Raw genomic sequence first — 19000 nt, forward strand, 5'->3', positions numbered from 1 at the left:
GGGGCCAGGAAGCTGCATTTTCCACAAGCAGCCTAGAAGGTTCTGAGGTAGCTGTTGCTCTGCCTGAGCTGGGAAACGCTGGCCCCCAGGGGCTGCTGCAGGTCGCATTGGCCAGTGGGCTCCATGTGCCAGCCCGCGTGGCACACCCGCTCACTGAGCCCTGCGGAAGCATTGGGAAAGGTCTGGGTGGTGGTCAGGAAGGTGGGACTGAGAGGAAAGCTGCTGGGCAGCTGTCAGATAAGCCACACAGGCGGGGTTGGGGCCATGTGTGTCCCTATACCTTTAGGCTTAAAGCAGAGCAGAAGCCAGGTCCTTGATGTCTTCAGCCACCTTGGAATCACCCCTGCCGACTCCTGCCCAGCACCTGTGCTTTGCACAGAATTTCCAACCAGTGTCCATGACCAAGAAGCACCCAGGAGCAGGACTTGAACTCAGACCTCCCCCCGCACCCACCAATAGTCCTCCCGGGCATGGCAGTGCCTTCGGCGGAGAGTGGTCGTGGGAGTGGGAAGCCATCAATGCACTTCCAGCACCTATGATGTCCCCTGTCTTCCTGCAGGAGCAGAGATGAACTGAATTTAACTTTGTGATGCCATCATCCCTGAAATGTTGTGAAAACTTTATAGATCTCCCTGTAAACTTATTTTGTAACACAAATTCTACACAAAGTTAAGGACAAAAAAATAAACTAATGCCGTCAGCATCCTTGTACAGGCTGCATTTGACAGGCTCTGTGATTTTGCCAAAAGCCCAGATGGTTCCTGAATAAAAAAAATCTCAAACTCCCTTGACCATTTGCGAATGTAAAACGTAACTCAACTTTCAGGTTGTGCCTTTTTTTTTTTTTCAGTCAACACGTTCATGGGGAAATGGGGACAAATTCATAATACATGGAATTTTTGTTGTTGTTCAGGCAAAGTTGTTTTTGAGCCAAACCACTCCACCGAGCATCCTTGCCAAGGGGAAAGAAGGTCTCTTTAGATTTTCTAGAAGGCTCAGTGCTGGAGCCCAGTGGCTGCACAAGCCACACAGGCACGGAGTTGGGGGGTGGGCAGAGACAGGAGGGGGTTGGAGGGGAGAAAGGGGCTTGCTCGCCGGATGTCCCAGGAGTGCACAGTGCCCTGCATCCTGCAGCTCCGTCCAGAGATAGAAATGAGGATCAAAATTCAACACCTCCCAGCACCGGCTCTGCTTTTTTTAAAAGGTGTTTCTCAGGTGATGCCTCTTGCATAATCTGTTGACAAGGCTCTAAGCAGATGTATCTGGTTCAAAGCAGACAGAAGAATCAGGGCAGACGTGCTCAAAGACAGAGCTGAGAGCTCACACTTCCCATCACTTGCCCTTTAATTCCAGAGTTAAAACCTGCCACCCAAACTTGCTTTCTTCTTATAAAATGGAGAGAGATCATTTGTTTTGTTTTTGTTTTTATTTTGCTTCCTACAGATGTTTAGAATTGCAGTAGAAGTAGATAGTGGTGACATAACCTTTTTCTTTTCTTTCTCTTTCTTTCTTTCTTTTTTTTTTAGGCAGGGGGACTTACCCATTGGAAAAAACCCTTTACATGTTTATCTTCTTTAATCATTGAAAGCATCCTGAGTTAGGTATTATCACGCCTGAGGTCATGGAGCCAGGAAGCAGAGATTATGTTGTGGGTGATGGTTTGTGTATTTTGAGCTCTTCAAAGTTGAGGAGAAAAGGGCATAAAAGTGATTTATGAACTTTTCTTTATCACCATCATGTTTCCGTACAAAGTCAGACTTGAGTTTGTCTTTCAGTGTTTTCGTTTCAGTAAGTCAGTGAGCCATTCCTCTGATTGGCCCTGCTCCCCCAGACATGACTCAGCTGCACAGCAGGACCGGAGAGGAGAACCAAGATGCAGCAAGGCATCTCCTAGATATGAGGCTGAGATGAAAACAATGCTGCCTGTGGGTCCAGTTCTACAAGGATCAAGCCATCAGACACCCCCATCGCCCACCTCCAGGGTCCCGAGGGGAATTCAGGATGGAAGAAAACAAGGAGCTATGGTGCTTTGGATACACTGGCCCTAGATTGTTAAGATGCATATAGGAAAGATCTCAATGACCCAAGATCATTGCACCTGCCCATACACAGAAAAGCACTTGTCATTAACTTGAAACGTCTGTTCTTTGTGATTAGCGGTAATTTTTTATGCTTGACTACATGTCCCGTCCCCCCACCACTGCACAGAAAAAGTACATATAGTTTTTGTTTGTTTTTTAACTCAGACTTTAATTATGTACATAAATAGCAACATGAGAATCAGGAGTTCTTATGCATTATCTCTAGGTGAAAGAATTTCAGATCAAGCCACTGGTAGCAGGGAATCACTCAAAATAGCAAAGAGGCCTAGCTCAGTTTCTCCTGTGCTCGCACACCTCGGAGCTACCTGAGAGGCTGGGCTCCAGTCCTCAATGAGATCCCCCAATAAAACTTAACTCACAGCCTTTATGTTTTGCCTTTTTCTATCAGTCAACAAGGCACTGTGCTGGGTGGCTTAAAGGCATCAATTTAATTCTCAGTTTCATCTCTTTCTCATCAAAAAAGTCAGCGAGAGAGATACTATTGTTATCATTTTGGGGATTTTGTAGCTGAGGAAACTAAAGCCCAGGGAAGGCAGGGAATTCCGCTCCGAAGCCTTGGCCAACAGGCCTGAAACCAGAACCCACATCTTCCATTTTTCTGCCAGTTCCACTGCCTCTCCATTTCCTTTCCTCTCAGGTTCCTGTTACCACCAGCGACCATGAGGAAGGGTGATGCTTCAAATGAGAATCACATTCAACATGGGCTCCTGGCTCCAAGGTTGTGATGCAAGTAGTTAGAAAGACTCAAGGTGCTTACCTGCTCAGCACACTCTTGGTTTTTGAAATGCTGAGATTCTTAGCTGCCGCTTTGGCATGGTCAAGGCACAGAAGGGAGGACGTGGGGCAGGGCTGGGGATGGGGTCTGGGACCCCAAGCCCGTGAGGCTGAGTTTACTGAAGTTTGCCATGCTTCCTTGGTGTGGTTTCTGCTGCCACAGTAACTATTCCTACTGACAGGTCACTGTGCCTCCCGGAGCCGGCCCGCCCCTGTTCGCCCCAGGGGCCCCAGGGCCATGTGCCAAAGCCCCAAGGCTAGCAGGAAGCCACCCTGGAGGACTGGATCAGCGCTGGCATCCACATCCTGGCTTCCAATCCTCCAGCCGTGTGACCTCGGACAAGTTCCTCAACTTCTTTGAATTTCAGGGCTTGGTTTGGGTTCTTTGAACAGTAGAGTAAATTGTATCTACTTCAGAGGCTTATTTGGAAGATGACATATGGGGTGTATTCAGGACGGAGCATGCAGGGTATTAAGTGTTCACCTTCCCCAGGGGCCCCAGCTCAGCTCTCCATTTGCCCTGACCTGTGGGAAGGAAGGGAAAGAAGCCTGAGGAATGGGGTGAGGGGGAGAGTGCGAGGGCAGGAACCCGGCAGAGTGGAGGGGAGCTGGGGGTGGGGGTGGCGGGGAAGAAGACACAGCCTGCCTCCCCATCCTCTTTTCCCCTAAACTTCTCCTTTATCCCTGCGAGTGGCTTCCAGGGTCACGGTCAGATGAGAGCCCCACCTTTCCCTTTGCTGGAAGACAAACCCAGCCGGAGCCGCCGCTGCCGGGGAGCGGGGCTGGGGGTGAGCAGCCGGGACAGGATCAAGGGCTGCAGGGGGCTGACGGGGACAACCTACCCAGGCAGTGCCCGAGGTGGCAGGAAAGGGTTTGTTTGTAGCTTTTAGTCTCTACCACCCACGAGGAAGGACTCTGCACTTTCAGCCTGGACTTTGGTCTGGTGTGCCAGTGGCCTTGTGTCTGGACACCAGACCGGCCTTATCTGCAATGAGCCTGTCAATGCCCCCCCCCCCACTGACCCCCGCCCCGGGCACAGAGTGTTCACAGGACAAACAGGCAGCCTGAGATCGATGGGGAAGGAGTGGTGGGCGGGGGCCTCCATCCCCCTGACCATAAACATGCAGGGAAACTGCTGGCCTGGTGTTAACAATAGTGAGGACCAGGAAGGCAAAAATGCACTTTTAGGGAATCACCCATGGAGTCTCTTTGTTTATGTTCATTTGTTTATTCAAACAACATTTTTAATTGAAATATATTTGATATATAACATTGTGTACATGTAAGGTGTACAATGTGTTAATCTGCTACATTTGGGTATAGTAATGTGATTGCCGCTGTAGCCCCAGTGAGCACCTCCGGCGTGTCAGGTAATTATCTTTTTTATGTGCGCATTTGGTGGGAGTAATTAAGATCCGGTCTCTTAGCAAGCTTGATGATTCCAGTACAATACTGTTGCCTTTATTCACTGTACTGTGGGTTGGGTCTTCAGGACTTATTCATCTATTCGTTGCAAGTCTGTGCCCTTAAACAGCATCTCTCCCATCCCTGTGCCCTGCAGACCATCATTTTGCTCTTGGTTTTCACAAGGTTGGCCTTTTTAGATTCCGCTGTAAGACTGGTGAGATCATACAGTATCTGTCTTCCTCTGACCTGTCTCACTTAGCATCATGCCATCAGCTTCCATCCATGTCACAAATGGCAGGAATTCCTTCTTTCTTGTGGCAGAATAATATTCCATTGTGTGAATACACCACCTCTTCTTTATCACAAATAAATTCTGAGCACCTGTTGTCTGCCAGCACCCGGCTGGTTGGGGGCGCCGCTCCCCTGGAAGACAACAGGACGGATGGTTACAGCCATGTGTCCTGGTGTCAGACGGACTGTTGGAGGTTGGAGATTAGTGTGCAGGTGGTTACTGGGATGCTTTGGGATCAAACCCCAAGGAGAAGGAGGCACAACTGAATAGAGGGAGAAGCTGGGCTGCAGTGCAGGCCCAGCCCAGCCCTCAGCCCACCCACCGGAGCGCTGATGCTGGAAAAGCCCTGCAGGCTTGACTCGGCCTGTCGGGGGAAGGCCAGGCCTTGATACCCAACATTGATCAGTCAGTGGATGTGGGCTGCCCTGGGAAGGGCTGTGCCTTTAGCTGAACCTGCTCTCAGAGGCTGATACAATCTTGAAAGGGCTCTTCTCAGAAAAGATGTCCACACACAGCACTCCTAACAGACACACCTGGGCGGCATGTGGTCGTGTTCACTGCCCTGGAGAAATCCGTCCCTGCAGCTCACTGCCTGTGTGACCTTGGGCAAGAGTCTCGGCCTCTCTGGACCAGGGTTTGCCCGTCCGACAAATGGGGGTGATAACTCTACTCACTTCGTAGAGTTAGCAAGAGGACAGAGTGAGTTAGTTCTCGAGGCACTGAAAGCCCCAGGAGGAACTCAGTATGTGTCACTGTGTTATTATTTCTGGGATAAACAAGGTAAGGTTTGGTCCTGAGGGAACTTGCAATCAATTGTAGTTTCAGACAATCCTGTGTGATGTGTGCATGTATGTGTGTGTGTGTGTGGGGTGGGGGTACCCAGGGGCCCATATGAGGGGCCCTTCACCCCGTCTTGGGAAGGCTTCCCAAAAAGTAGGGATGTCAAAGCGGAGGCCTGCGGGATAAGCAGGAGCTGCCCAGGCACAGGGGGACGGAAGGGCTTCAGGCAGTGAGATCTGCATGTGCAAAGGCCCAGAGGTGAGAGAAGGCCGGGGGTGGTGGGAAGAAGGCAGCAGCCCTGTCTGTGTCACTGACCTTGGCAAATGAGGAGCTGCCTTCTGCTGTGAGCGTGGCCGGCCCCTCTTGCTCTCCTGATTGCCTGGAGCTGGAACCAGGCCTTGCAGACATCCTGGGCCTTAGAGCCAAGGAGGTTGATGTACAGGGGGTGGGGAGCAGCAGTCCCTGCCGGGGAGCCGTGCTGAGGCCCTCCCTGTGACACTTGGGCAGGGGCTGTCCTGCCTGGTTGGGAACTGGGAACCCTCCCCTGCTAACTCAGGAGGGAGGGAGTAGGGACCTGGGTCCTCCCTTCCGCTTGCTCTCAGCCCCTGGAAGTAATCTGGGCTCTGTACGAGGAGTCAGGAAAGCAATGGGCCATGCAGCCTTGAACCAGCCACTTCACCTCCCTGGGCATGAGCATCCTCTTCTGTAAAATAATGAGGTTGAAGTGGATGGCCCACAAGTCCTTCTTTGCCTGGTGTGCTGAGTCTGAGGAAGTTTCTCGCAGCCTGCTTCTCACAAAATCACGGCTGCCGTTGTTTGATCCTTGCTTAGCTTTTATTTCTTCAAGGGGGCTGTTTCCTGGTCTGCCTTACTCTTGAGATCTTAAAGAGCCCTCAAGGCCACCAACAGAGACCTGCCGCCTCCTCTCAAAGTGCCCCCCACAGAGGAAACAGAGACAATGGGAACCACTTCCCCAGCAGCCTCCGTGCCCTGCCGATGAGAGGCATCCAGGTTGTTTTTCTGGCACCACTGCTGTTCTCCCCAGCCCCCACCACACTCTCTGCCCACGCTCCCTCTAGACCAAGGTTCCCCGGGGTGGAGGACTGCCAGGATTGGCCAGGAGAGGCCACCCCCTGTCCTTTGCCCATTCCTGTCAGCTGCCTCCCAGTTCCACCCTTGGAATTCTGCTTCTCTCCCATGGTTCAGCTCATGGCCCCCTCCTCCATGAAGCCTTCCCTAATCTCTGTGGCTAGAATGAAGCCATTCTTCTGCACACAGCCACAAGTCATCCCATTTTATTCTGCTCTCTGTTAGAAATCGTTAACACAGGTGATTCCCCCAAGCCGTCCCCAGCCTCAAGTTTGTATAGAGTCGGTACTGGAGAAGTGTTTGCCATGGATAGGGGGAAGGAGGGAGAGAATGAAGGAAGAAAAGGACGGGAACAGCACAGATCTCTATAAGGGGGCTTGGTGGTGCATCTGGAGCAAAACTGGTCCCTGTTTATTGTTTTATGGCGACATAAAACAAAAATCAGCACGGGGCCCATGGGCTCCAGCCACCTCAGTCGGATAACCCGGCTGAGGAAGAAGGAAGCAAGCTGTCATTAAGCTTTCCTTGTGGAACTGCTGACAGCACTAGAAAGGTCACTTGAAATGAACCTGTGGCTGCCCTTGGCTGCCTCTCACCCTGAGCTTATGGAAAATGTTCATGAGATGGGGGGAGGGTGAGACCCTGAGTTTCAGTTCAGAGGTCTGGTCCTGCGGCTGCCCCAGGACTGCTCTGGAAGGGAGTGGAGTGTGTTCCATGTGCTGCCTGGCCTGGCTGAGGAGCAGCAGGACACTCAGAGGGAGTTGGGGGTGTGGTGGGGTTATGCGTTTAGGGAGGTGAGGGTTGGGGAGGCATGGAGCTGGTGATGGGGACATCACACAGAGCCTGTGGGCTCTGGCAAAGACATGGCTCTTACTCAGTGACAGTGTTAAAGCAGGCAGATAGCTAGATATGAGCAGAGAAACGGGGGCACAGGTCAAACGGCAGGAAACCATATCCCATGTGAACAACAGGGTCCCTTGGGCAGACAGAGGAAAGCAGGAAGCTTGGGACTGATAAGAGATCACACATTTTGGGGTGACAGGGTCCTAGAGGCAGGCAAAGAAAGATGGGAAAAGGCAGAGACCTCCAGTATCGCAGTGAAACCTTGTGCTCATTATGCACTCATTACAATAAAATTAGCCTTGCAGATTAGAAGTACCCATCATGAACCGATGCCATAACATTTCTGATCCAGACTAAATAAGGACAAAAACATCTCCTCCCCTCGAGCAGGTGGAGCTGGGATGAAAATCAGGGAATACGACCCCAAACCCTCCTCCTCCCCAATGAATATTTCACCCATGCATTTTTACGCCCTATGTAACCAGCTGGCCAAAGAAACTCAGCACAGCTACTCACCTGAGTCTGCCCACTCCCCCCTTGAGAGCATCCTATCACATAATAAATCCTCACTTTACTTCCTTAACCTCTATGTCTTGTCTCTGAATTCTTTCTGCTATGAGACAGGAACCTAATCACTGACCACAGCAGGAGGCACTACTGCTAGCTTTGAACAGACGGAGGTGGGACCTGACTTGTGGGCTGATGGTGTCCTATGAGAAGGGATAGTCATCAGCCCACTTCAAAGTAGAGGAGACTGAAGCAGAGCAGGGGAAGAACTTGCCTGAACCCCTCCTCTTCCCCATGGGCCTCAGCAGTGGAGGTAAGTGAAGCGGGTGAGGGAGGTGGCAGTGGAATCCATTCCACGGTTTGTAAGACCGTCCTAGCTGCACTGGGGACAGTGTGGGCTCAGGTGGACAGGGTCGACGTGAGGGGCTTCTGAGTAGTTCTGCAGAGAGAGCCTGTGGCCAGGGCTGTGGGAAGGAGAGAGCTCCTGAGAGGCCGATTCAGAAAACAGAAGTGGCAGGACACGCTGAGGTGGGTGCAGGGATGCAGGAGAGAGTGGAATCAAAGAACTCTCTTGGCTTCTGGCCTGAGCGACAGGAGCGGCACCAGCTGCGGGGAGAAACAGGAGAATGCCAAAAGCCTTTTGAGCCCAAGGCCAAGACTGCTGTTTATTTGTTTAATCGGCACAATGCCTCTCTGCTGGGCCAGAAATACAATATACAAAAACAAGCCCGAAGGTCTTCTGCTGCAGTCCCGGTATTTCCTGCGCAGTGTTGTCATTTTTACCTTGGAGCCTGGGCAGTCCCATGACTGGCCCGTCCCTGACCTTGGCCTCCCGGGGGCAGCCAGGGACTTACTGTGCATTCTGCTTGAGGGTCTCTGCTGGCACCAGGGTCTGCTTAAAGACACGATGTGACAGGCCCTGGGGGCCAGGGAGGAAGGCCACATGTGCACGCATGGGAGGCAGGGCCGCGTGGAGGAAAGTAACACACATGCCTCAATGAAACTCAGGTGCTACCAGGTGCTTAATATCACATGTCATTTAATGACATAGGCATTCTTATCTCCTTTATTTAAACCAGGAAGCAGAGGCAGAGAGGCCCCACAAGTGCACCAAGCCCTCCGGGACGCTGCTCAGGTCCCGTGAATCCCAACCCCACCTACTTGGTCAGGCTCTCCTTCCGGGTGGAGACTGAACCACTTTTTCTGCCCTGGTCCCCTTCCCACCCCCCCCATACCTGACCCTGGAAGTCCAAGTGGTCTTCACAGTAAGTGTCACCACCCCCAGGCACCTGTCTTCCCATTGGATTGTATGCAGGTTACCATGTTGGTTTCCCCCAAGCTCAGGGCAGAAGCTACTTTGTGTGACTTCCAAAATAATTGGCTCTCACCAATAGGGGGGTTCTGTGGACTCCCCTCTCCCTGGGGAAAGGTGTGCAGTGCTTTCTACCTGCCTAGTTGCCCTTGTTATGCAATGGATGGATGATTCCCCCGGTGTTGTCTCAGGCGAAGGAGGAGAGGGGAGTACCAGTTGTGGAAAGTAGGGTTTAGGTGGATCAGGATGGGTGGACCTCAGGGCTCTAGGGATGATCTCCCTGGGGGAACCCACCATGCGGGCTTTTGCCTGAACAACTTTGCCAAACCTGACATAACTGTGTGCTGGACCCAGACATACCTGTGTATTTGTTTTAAATCCTCAAGGATTTAAATTCTTGAAAGGGTTTTTGTTTTATTAACATTTATTGTTAATCTTCTGTATATTTTAGTCACAGTAGAGCCCATCAGTAAATTAATGGATGAAGAAGATATGTGGAATATTATTTAGCCATAAAAAGAGGGATATCTTGCCATCTGTGAGAACATGGATGGACCTGGAGGGTATTATGCTAAGTGAAATAAGTCAGACAGAGAAAGACAAATACTGCATGATTTCACTTACAAGTGGACTCTAACAAAACAAAACAAAACAAATGAACAGACATAACAAAACAGAGTTACAGATACAGTGAGCAAACAGATGATTGCCAGGGAAGAGGGGGAAGGAAAGAAATAGGCAAGGGACATTAAGAGGTACAAACTATAGGTTGTAAAATAAGTGAGTTATAGGTATGAAATGAACAGTGTGGGGAAAATAGTCAATAACTGTGTAGCATCTTTGTATTGTTTCAGCAAAGTGTGTTACAGCTCAGTGTTACAGCTCAGTTGTGACAGCATCGTGGATCCAGGAGAGACCAAGCAGCACTCGGAGGGTTGGAGAACTCAGGTTTATTACACCAACAGGCCCAGAGGAGTTAACACTCCAAGCCCTAGACCCCGTCTGGAGGTTTACACAGGTTTTTATAGGCTGCCAGCCTACACTTTGCAACATCATATGCAAATAAGGTGTAACGAAGTTGACTAATTAGGAACGAGCTTTGTAGAACTGGGCCAATCAGGAGTAATAGAAATGGACCAATCAGGAGTGATAGAAATGGACCAACCATATGCAAATGAGGTGCTACAAATGGACTAATAGAATCTTAGAGGTAAGTTCCACTTTCCTAGAAGCAAGTTGTTTCAGAGGCAAAAAGCAAGATAATGCCACCAGGCCAGGAAACTGGATGGTGCTGGCAGGAGAGCAGTGGCCCTGCCTGGGGATCCTGCCTGTCTTTTTCATGGGGCTTCCCACCTCAGTATGGTGACATATCATAACTAGACTTATTGAAATATAGAATCACTATTGTGTAACAGGAACTAACATAGTGTTGTAGGTCAATTATACTTCAAAAAAATAAAAAAAAGCAAAAAACCTGTCTCATTATTGGTGTTTTCTATTTAACGAGATGATGTCATCACACCTTCCTTTATTTCTTTAAGCATCTTTTCTTTTAGTTCTTTGAACACATGTTTAATATCTGGTAAGTCTGACATCAGAACCCTTTCAAAGGCAATTTCTGTTGCCCACTTTTTTTTTCCCTGTGTAGAGGTCACACTTTCCCATTTTTTTGGCAAGTCTGAATTTTTGTGTTCAAAACTAGACATTTAAAAATGATACATTTAGCAACTCCCCCTTCTTGGCTTGTTGTTGTTTGCTTGCTTCATAACCAGGCTGGACTATTTCACTGATGTCTGTTTCCCCCATGGTGTGTAGCCTCTGATGTTTCTCCTTAGAAAGTACAGCCGTGGGCCAGGGCATGCGAAAAGAGATGGGGTGGGGTCAGGGTGGAGAGACATTACTAAATCTACTGGCTCCCCGTTCTCATTACTGAAAAAGAGAGACGGAGAGATTTTCAAGCTGTCAGAGGCTCTTGCTCAAATCAAGAAGAGTTTATTTGGTTTTTTATTTGTCAGGAAAAATTCTTTCAGTGGTAGCAGTTGTGGATTTTAGTTATAAAGCAGCGTTCTCCACCCAAAAACATTCTTTCTCCAAAGCTTCTTTGTTAGAAGTTTTAATCTCAAATCATCTGGGATTCCTTCTGTTAATGTTAACAAATGTTTTCACACATTGTTCAGGCAAATTTATTTCCTGCTGTGTTTCACTGGAGATTCCAGGATGGTCTCAGATTGACACTACCCCCATCTCTCTCTCTCTCACTCTCTCTCTCTCTCTCTCTCTCTCTCTCTCTCTCTCACACACACACACACACACACACACACACACACACACACACACACACAGTGTTCCTGCTCTGGACTGATAAAGAATTCAGCTCTGTCTTCCCAACCCATGTCCACTAAAACATGCAACTCTGGCTCCTTCTCAGTAAGTGAGCTGTGCTGTTGTGTGAGCTCCAGCGAGGGGATGGATTTTCTATAGTAGGATGCATTGGACATATTGTTTTAATGAATTAGTTGACAATATCACTGTTATGTTTCATTGTATACTTTGAGGGGAACATGAAAAGAGGAGAGTTCTAAAGAAAGATCTCCTCACATTTCTTCATTCTGTCTTTGACCAAACCCTAGCCAGATTTCTCCTTGGCCTCTGGGCCTCCACCTTGGCCTGAAAAGACTGGAAACATTAATATAGATTCCAACAGCTCAAGGCTGAATACCTAGGCTGGCCCTGGCTCCGCTTAAAGTGCCTGCCTGAGAAACTCAAGGCTGCAAAAAAACTGACCGTTTGTTCCGGCCAATATCTAAAGATAAGGCCTGTCTCCCAGCCTCTGTGGGAGGGCAGAACCTAACTTCGGTAAGCCCCAGTTAGCAGCCCGGAGGGGTTTCCAGAGCCTTACCCTCCTTCCCACTCTGTGCGCTGTTACTTCCTTGGCTCTTCTGAGCCCCACTCACTCCCTGCCCTACTGTCTCCTCCTCTTCTCAAAACACCCAGTCACCTCCTACCAATCGATCGAAGCTGAACTCAGTTCATGATGGACTCTTTTCCTCATTGTAACAGCCGTTACTGATTAAAATCTGTCCATTCAACTAGTGTCCAACTTTGTTTAACCTCTTTAGCAACGCAGGTTCACGTGAGATCATCTAAATGATCCCTTAACTGCTTGGCTTAAGAATGAAAGGGATGTTGAATGATAAGAGGTAAGATTGAAAGGTCAGAAAGTACAAAGCTCAGTCATAAGACAAGTGAGTCCTGGGGGTGTGCTGTGCGGCACGGCGGCTCTAGTTAACAGGACTGTGTTGTATTTTGAAAGCTGCTAAGAGAGTAGATCTTGGAAGTTCTCATCACAAGTAACAACAGCAAAAAAACTAGAACTATGTGAGGTGGTGGATGTTCACTAAACGGACTGTAGTGATCATTTTGCAAATGTATGCACATGTCAAATCATTATGCTTACACAACATTGTAAAATAACTGTAACTCAATAAAAATGTTTAAAAAATCATTATGCTGTACATTTTAAACTTATACAATGTTACAGCCAATTATATCTCAATAAAACTGGGAAAAAGTGGAAGGGAAATTCATATATTGTTGGTGGGAATGTAAAATGGTGTAGCCCTGGTGGAAAACTGTTTAGTAGTTCCCCCAAAATTCAAACATAGAGTTACCGTGTGAGTCCCCAGTTCCACCCCAGCATAGACACAAGTGAGTTGAAAACAAACATTCTCACAAAACTTGTACAGGAATAGTCATAGCAGAATTATTTTATTTTATTAAAGAAATTTAAATTGAAGTATTGTTAATTTATAATATTGTGTTAGTTTCAGGTGTACAGCAAAGTGATTTGGTTATACATATAAATGTATATCTATTCTTTTGATTCTTTTCCATTATAGGTTATTACAAGACACTGAATTCCCTGAGCTATACATAAATCCTTGTTGCTTATCTATTTATAGCTAGTAGTGTGTATCTGTTAATCCCATACTCTTAATTTATCCCTCCCCTCCTCTCCCTTGGTAACTATAAATTTGTTTTCTATGTCTGTGAGTCTGTTTCTGTTTCGTAAATAAGATTATTTGTACTATTTTTTAGGTTCCACATATAAGTGACATCATACACTTGTCTTTCTCTGTCTGACTCTTCATTTAGTACGCCAATCTCAAGGTCCATCCATGCCATAGCAGCATTATTAATAATAGCCCAAAGTGGAAACTGATTAATAGATAAACAAAATGTGGTGCACACAAGCAAGGATGCAGACATACACACAATCACAAGAAGGAATGAAGTGCTAACACACGCTGCAACATGGATGGACCCTGAAAACATTACATTACGTGAAAGACACCAAACACACAAAGCCACATGTTGTATGATCCCATTTATATGAAATGTCCAGTATAGGCAAATCCATGAAGGCAGAAAGCAGATTAGTGGTTTCCAGGGGGATGAGGAGGGAGTTGAAACTGACTCCTTACACATATGGGGTTTCTTTCGGTGGTGACAGAAATGGTCTGGAATGAGACCGAGGTGATGATTGCCCAATGTAGTGAGGTTCCTAACTTCTACCAAAGTGCACACTTTAAAATGATGGACTTTATGTCGTGTGAATTGCATCTGTTTCAAAAACTAACACGGCAATGCTCAGGACTCAAGTATTGCCATTATTTTCCGGTCATACTTAGTAAGATGTTCACGACTTTGGCAGGTAAAATAAATAAGTAACTAGGATAGAATAGAGGTTATTTTGTGACTAACCATAGGTGAGGAGGCACTTTGCATATTTTTTTCTTGGGGGAATAAGGGGAGAAAGGGAGGTTGGAGAGACACCCCAACAGGCATGTACTGCAGAGGGGCTGTGTTTCAGGCAGGACAGTCCAAGCAAGGAGGGTTTCTTCCCTTTCCAGACCTCCATATCCATTACTCCAAGCAGACGACATGCTGCTCAGATAAAAGCAACTCTCCCTATAGCAGCCAAAGAAAACAAACACAGAGAAAAAGCAACTGAAAACTGGGTGAGGAAGCAGGATTCTGCATCCTGGCTGATAACATCCTCAAAATCAAAGCCACAAAGACACGCGGCCCCAGTCATTGGAGGAGGTTGGGGGATACACGGGACCAGGTTTGCCAGAAAAGAGAAGGTCCCTGAACTTCAGGGTCATTGGCCAACACCCTGCAATTTTGCCTTTGACATCAGTGGGATCTCAGTGCCCTTCCTGTAGAGGAAGAGGGCCAGTGAATTCCTTGGAGTATCTATTTATTCACCAAATACAAACAGATTTTGCTGTGCCCAGGATACACAGGTAGACACAGTCCCAGCCGATGGAAGGATGTGAGGAAGCTGGCTGAGACAGACACCTCTCAGCTTCTTTCTCTGGAGCATTCCTTGCTCCCTTCCTCCAGCAGCATAATCTTGGTACCTTGTCTCCGCCCAGGGCTTCTGTCTCTCCACCAAAGGGAACATGTGAGCAAACAACCATGGTGGGGACCTGCCTCTTTCTCGCTGGCTGGGCTCGCTCAGGGCAGACAAGGGATTCTGAGTGTCTCAGGGGTCCAAGGGTAGATACCATGTCCTGTTTCCGACACAGCGTGACTGTGCAGACGGAATAACCTTCTGTCTCTGACCGGCTGCATGGACTGCAGAGGAGTACACGAGTGTCCGGGGTAACAGAAAGTGCAGCTTTGTTTCTCCACCTTCTGTTTCAAAATTCTTGGCTTGCAAGTAGCTCCTGGTCCTGACTCTTCACCGAGTTGGGTCAAAGGAAGTTGTGCTTGGGACTTACTCTCCAGGAAGGAAAGGAGGGCTTCCTTTCCCTGACCCGTGGAACCAGCGCCATGCACTTCCTCCCCGCCCTTCTCTCCTAAACGCTGATCCCAGCGCCCTCTGGTGGAAATCTGGAGCAATTGCCCCGTAGACCCAGGGCAAATCCAAAGGCCCAGAGGAGTGGGGTTGAACTCGGGGAGGGTAGGAGCTGGGGCACCACGTGACTCCAGGGGACAGGCTCCAGTCAGGTCCAGCTGATTATAGACCACGCATTACTAGATATTTTGACTTTTCAAGACAAACTAGAAACGTCTTCATTGGAAAAAAAAACAAAACCAAAACCAACTGTATAAGGCAAAGAGAATAAGCTGTCAGTGAGAGTTTGGGCTTGCAAATCATGAGGAAGCCTTGATTTCTATGGAAAAGATGAAAACCGTTGATAATGTTTAATCCCAACACATAAACAAGGAACAATCTTGAAAATAGAAATATTTTATATAAAATAGGAAAATCATAACTATAAATATATTTGACAAAGAGAAAAAAAGAACAAGCTTATTCATTTGCTTCTGAGGTTCCCCATTTATATTTGCTTGTTATACTGAGTTTTTTTCTTTACTTCTTATATTAACCAGCAGAAACTAGGAGATTTCAGTAAAAATTTTGTGAGGAAAAATACAAAAGAGAAAAAAATTCCTTTCAATAGGTCCCCCCCCAAGCTATTTAGGAAAAAATTAATTATCCTAAAGGTACTATTCACTGGCTTATTACCCTATTATAACAATTATTTTGCTTATATTATAATTATTTGTTTATACATCTTGGACATTGGGAATCTATCCACAGGTGGCTGTATCTCTTTCAAAACACCTTGTAGATTAGAAGCTGACTGGGGCAACTTTGGCTCACCAGGGCCTTGTACACAGCTAGATTCACTGCAAGCAAGATAATTGAAAAATGTATTTTAAAATGCTTTTATTCCTAAATATTTTGAAAAAGTAATAATTTTCATTGTTCAAAATGCAAAAAGTAGAAATGAGTGTACAAGTGAAAAGCTTCCATCTCTCCTGTGTTTCCAGCCACCCAGTTTCCCTTCGGTCGGTAAATGATGTTGCTTATTGTTTATATCCTCTGGCTAAAGACCACATTCCTCTACACACAGGGTAAGTCTTTCTACCACCCGGGGTGGCTTATCTTCCCGGCCCTCTCCCTCCAGCCAGACTTCGTCCTCTGCTTTCCAGACTGTGCTGAGTTTAGCTCCTCAAAACGCTGTGCCCTGGGTCACCCTTTCTTCATTTAGCAAAATATTCCTGAGCAGTCTGGCCTCAGTTTCTGTGTTGGCAGTGGGTGCCTGGTGTCCAGTGGGCTCCAAGCGCCCTCCCTCCTCGCCTTCTCTAATTCTTCTCACCTGGTAACCTAATTGCCTATTTACTCATGTGTATCCTTGTCTCCTGGCCCCTTGAGATCTGAGACTTCTCAGTCATTAAAGACTAACGGCCAGGGTCTAGCACAGCAGGGCTGCAATTAAAGCTGCCTTCCTTCCAACCACAATCGGCCGCTGGTTCTCCAGGACTTGTGATTCCTCAGCTTCTGCAAGTTCTGGGGTTCACGTTTGGCAGGTGAGGCCTAACCTCCCTGGGTGTCCCTACCCCAACTCCCCCAGTTCCCCCAACTCTAATGTAGTCTGGGTGCGTCTCCTCCTTGCAGCCTGAAGGGGGCGCCTGGCTAACACGCAAGTGACCCTGTGAGCTGGTTGTTCGGATTCAGTATCTGTTGGGAAGAAGTGTTGGTCACACTGCTGAACAAGCTTACGACCATGCAGAGATATTTCTTATCGAGAACGGACAGAATAGCCTGATGCCAGCCGGCATAGATTTAGGAAACACAGAATTTAGACTGGTATCTTAGAGATCTGTCTCTATCATTTTACAGTTGAGAAGACAGAGGTACAGAAAGGGCATGTTACCTGTCCAATAATTATTTCTTCTTTGATATCCCACGAATAACGCACACTCACTGTCCACAAAAGAGCTCATCATTTTTCTTCCCAGACCAGCTTCTCCTGAATTCTTTATCTCAGAGACTGGCACCTGTGACCTACCCATATAGCTACACCAGAGAGCTGGGAGTCACCACAAACTCCGTCTCACCCTTAGTCTCAGAGTTCCATCTGTCACCACCTCTTGCTAATTGTCTCCTATTTCTCCTATCCACAGCCAAGAATGGACCTCCATCTCCATTGTTGTTTCTCCCTGATTCAGGATTACTTCCACTTGACCTAGAGGACATTTGCCTCTCAGATAACCACCTCTGGCATTATTCCTTCCCAGAGCAGCCAGAGTGACCTTCTGACACCCAAGTCTGATCATGCCTCTTTGCTGTTTAGAATTCGGAAGTGTCTCCGAATTAAGATGAGACAGGTGCATCTTGATCTGGCCCCGCCCACCTGTCGTGCCTCAATTCCTGCCACCAGCTGCATTCACAGGTACATTCTGATAAAGCCGGATTGCTAGTGGTTGCCCAAGCATGCCACATGCTCTCGTTCCTTCAGTGTCTCCACGTTGCATGTGCTGCTCCTTTGGTCCAGAATCCCCTCCTGAGGCCCCTCCCCGAAGCCCTCCAAGTTTCAGCTCAAAAGCTCCCTCTGTCCTGAGATGCACCTTCACCGAAACTCCCCTCCGACATTTCCTCCCAGTCAGTCTTCCAGGGGCTCTGTAAGCTTCCTGGCAGGGCAGCCTCTTGTAAACTTTAAATCCCCAGGGCCAACCTAGGGCGAATGATCGATAAATGAGTGTTGAAAGGAACAGCTGATTAATCAGCAAGACTCTGCCCCCTGTCTGGGAGCTCATGAGCAGCGAGGAAGACTGACTTCTACGCACTCCGTGCTGACAGCAGACTCGTGGGGCGGGGGAGGGCTCCGACCCTCCCCGAGTGTCCGGAGAGGCGAAGGGGACCGGGTGCAAGTTTACATACACCTTTTCACAACACCACGCTGGAAAAAGAAATCCAAGTCTTGGCCGCTGAGCTTGATGATAATGTGGGCTGGTGGAAAAGGCAGAGTCGCCTGGCTTGGGATTTCAAACAGAGTCTGTTTGGAGGGGAATTTTGACTTTCACTTTCCACAAGGAACAGAGGAAGGGAGCTTGGCTGGTCTCCTCCCACGCCTGGAGGGCAGCAGTCTTCTCCAGAGGGTGACCAATCCGGCTGATGGGAGGTGGCTTCCTGGCCGCCTCCTTAAATGCTCCTAGAATCGTGCTGCAGGTTAAGGGACAATCTTTGAAAAATAAACAAATGACCTCAAACCTTGTCTAAGAAAAATCCACTGTTCACCAGAGTCTGCTTTAATGGACTTGGTAAAGAGAAACAAAGGTGGACTTTAGTTAAAGCAGTACACAGAGTTTCTTCAGTAACTACTGACACGTGGGGGAAAGAACTGAGCTCCAGCCCCAGGAACGCGGAGGTGACTGGGTTCTAAAGGGTGAATGAAGGAAGTGGGGCTCGAGCGCACACTGACAAGGGTTAGGGCAGGAGAAATGGTGCTGGGTCTCCTGTGTCTGCTGGCGGGCAGTTAACTAGGCGACGATTCTGTCGTTCCACAGAAACAGGAACAGGCCCTGTCGTTCTGGATGACTACAGTTCAAAGGAGTGGCTCTCAGGTCCTTGAGAAAGGCACTCGAGCTGTAGGAGGCGCACACACAAGTGGATGGGACAGACGGAGGACTCACAATGCTGAGCCCTTTGGAGAAAGGGCTCTAAGGGAAAAGGGTCAGGGGCCTGTCTTCGGACTTTGGCAGGAACACACAGTGACATCCCCTGGCAGCAGCGAGCTTTTTCCGGCAGGCATTTTAATGGGGGACTGAGGTCACCCTCGGGAAGTGTCCTTACGCGGCAAGAAGCCACGCTCGAGTTTGCTCCGAGCGCAGCAGTTTCCCCCGAGCAGTTACGGGCTGAAAGTTCTGCAGCTCTGAGAGCGATCTGTAGGAGTTCCTAAACGTTTAATAATCTTCCGTTCGGCGCCTACAATCCACTTTCACTGTTCCGTGCGCTCCAGTCGCGCCAACTAAGTGGGCAGTGCTGGGGGACAAGGAACCGTGGAGAGCGGGGAGCGGGGGACAGATGAGGGG

Source organism: Camelus bactrianus, chromosome 23, assembly GCF_048773025.1.
Source record: "Camelus bactrianus isolate YW-2024 breed Bactrian camel chromosome 23, ASM4877302v1, whole genome shotgun sequence".
In the NCBI taxonomy this organism is placed as follows: Eukaryota; Metazoa; Chordata; class Mammalia; order Artiodactyla; family Camelidae; genus Camelus; species Camelus bactrianus.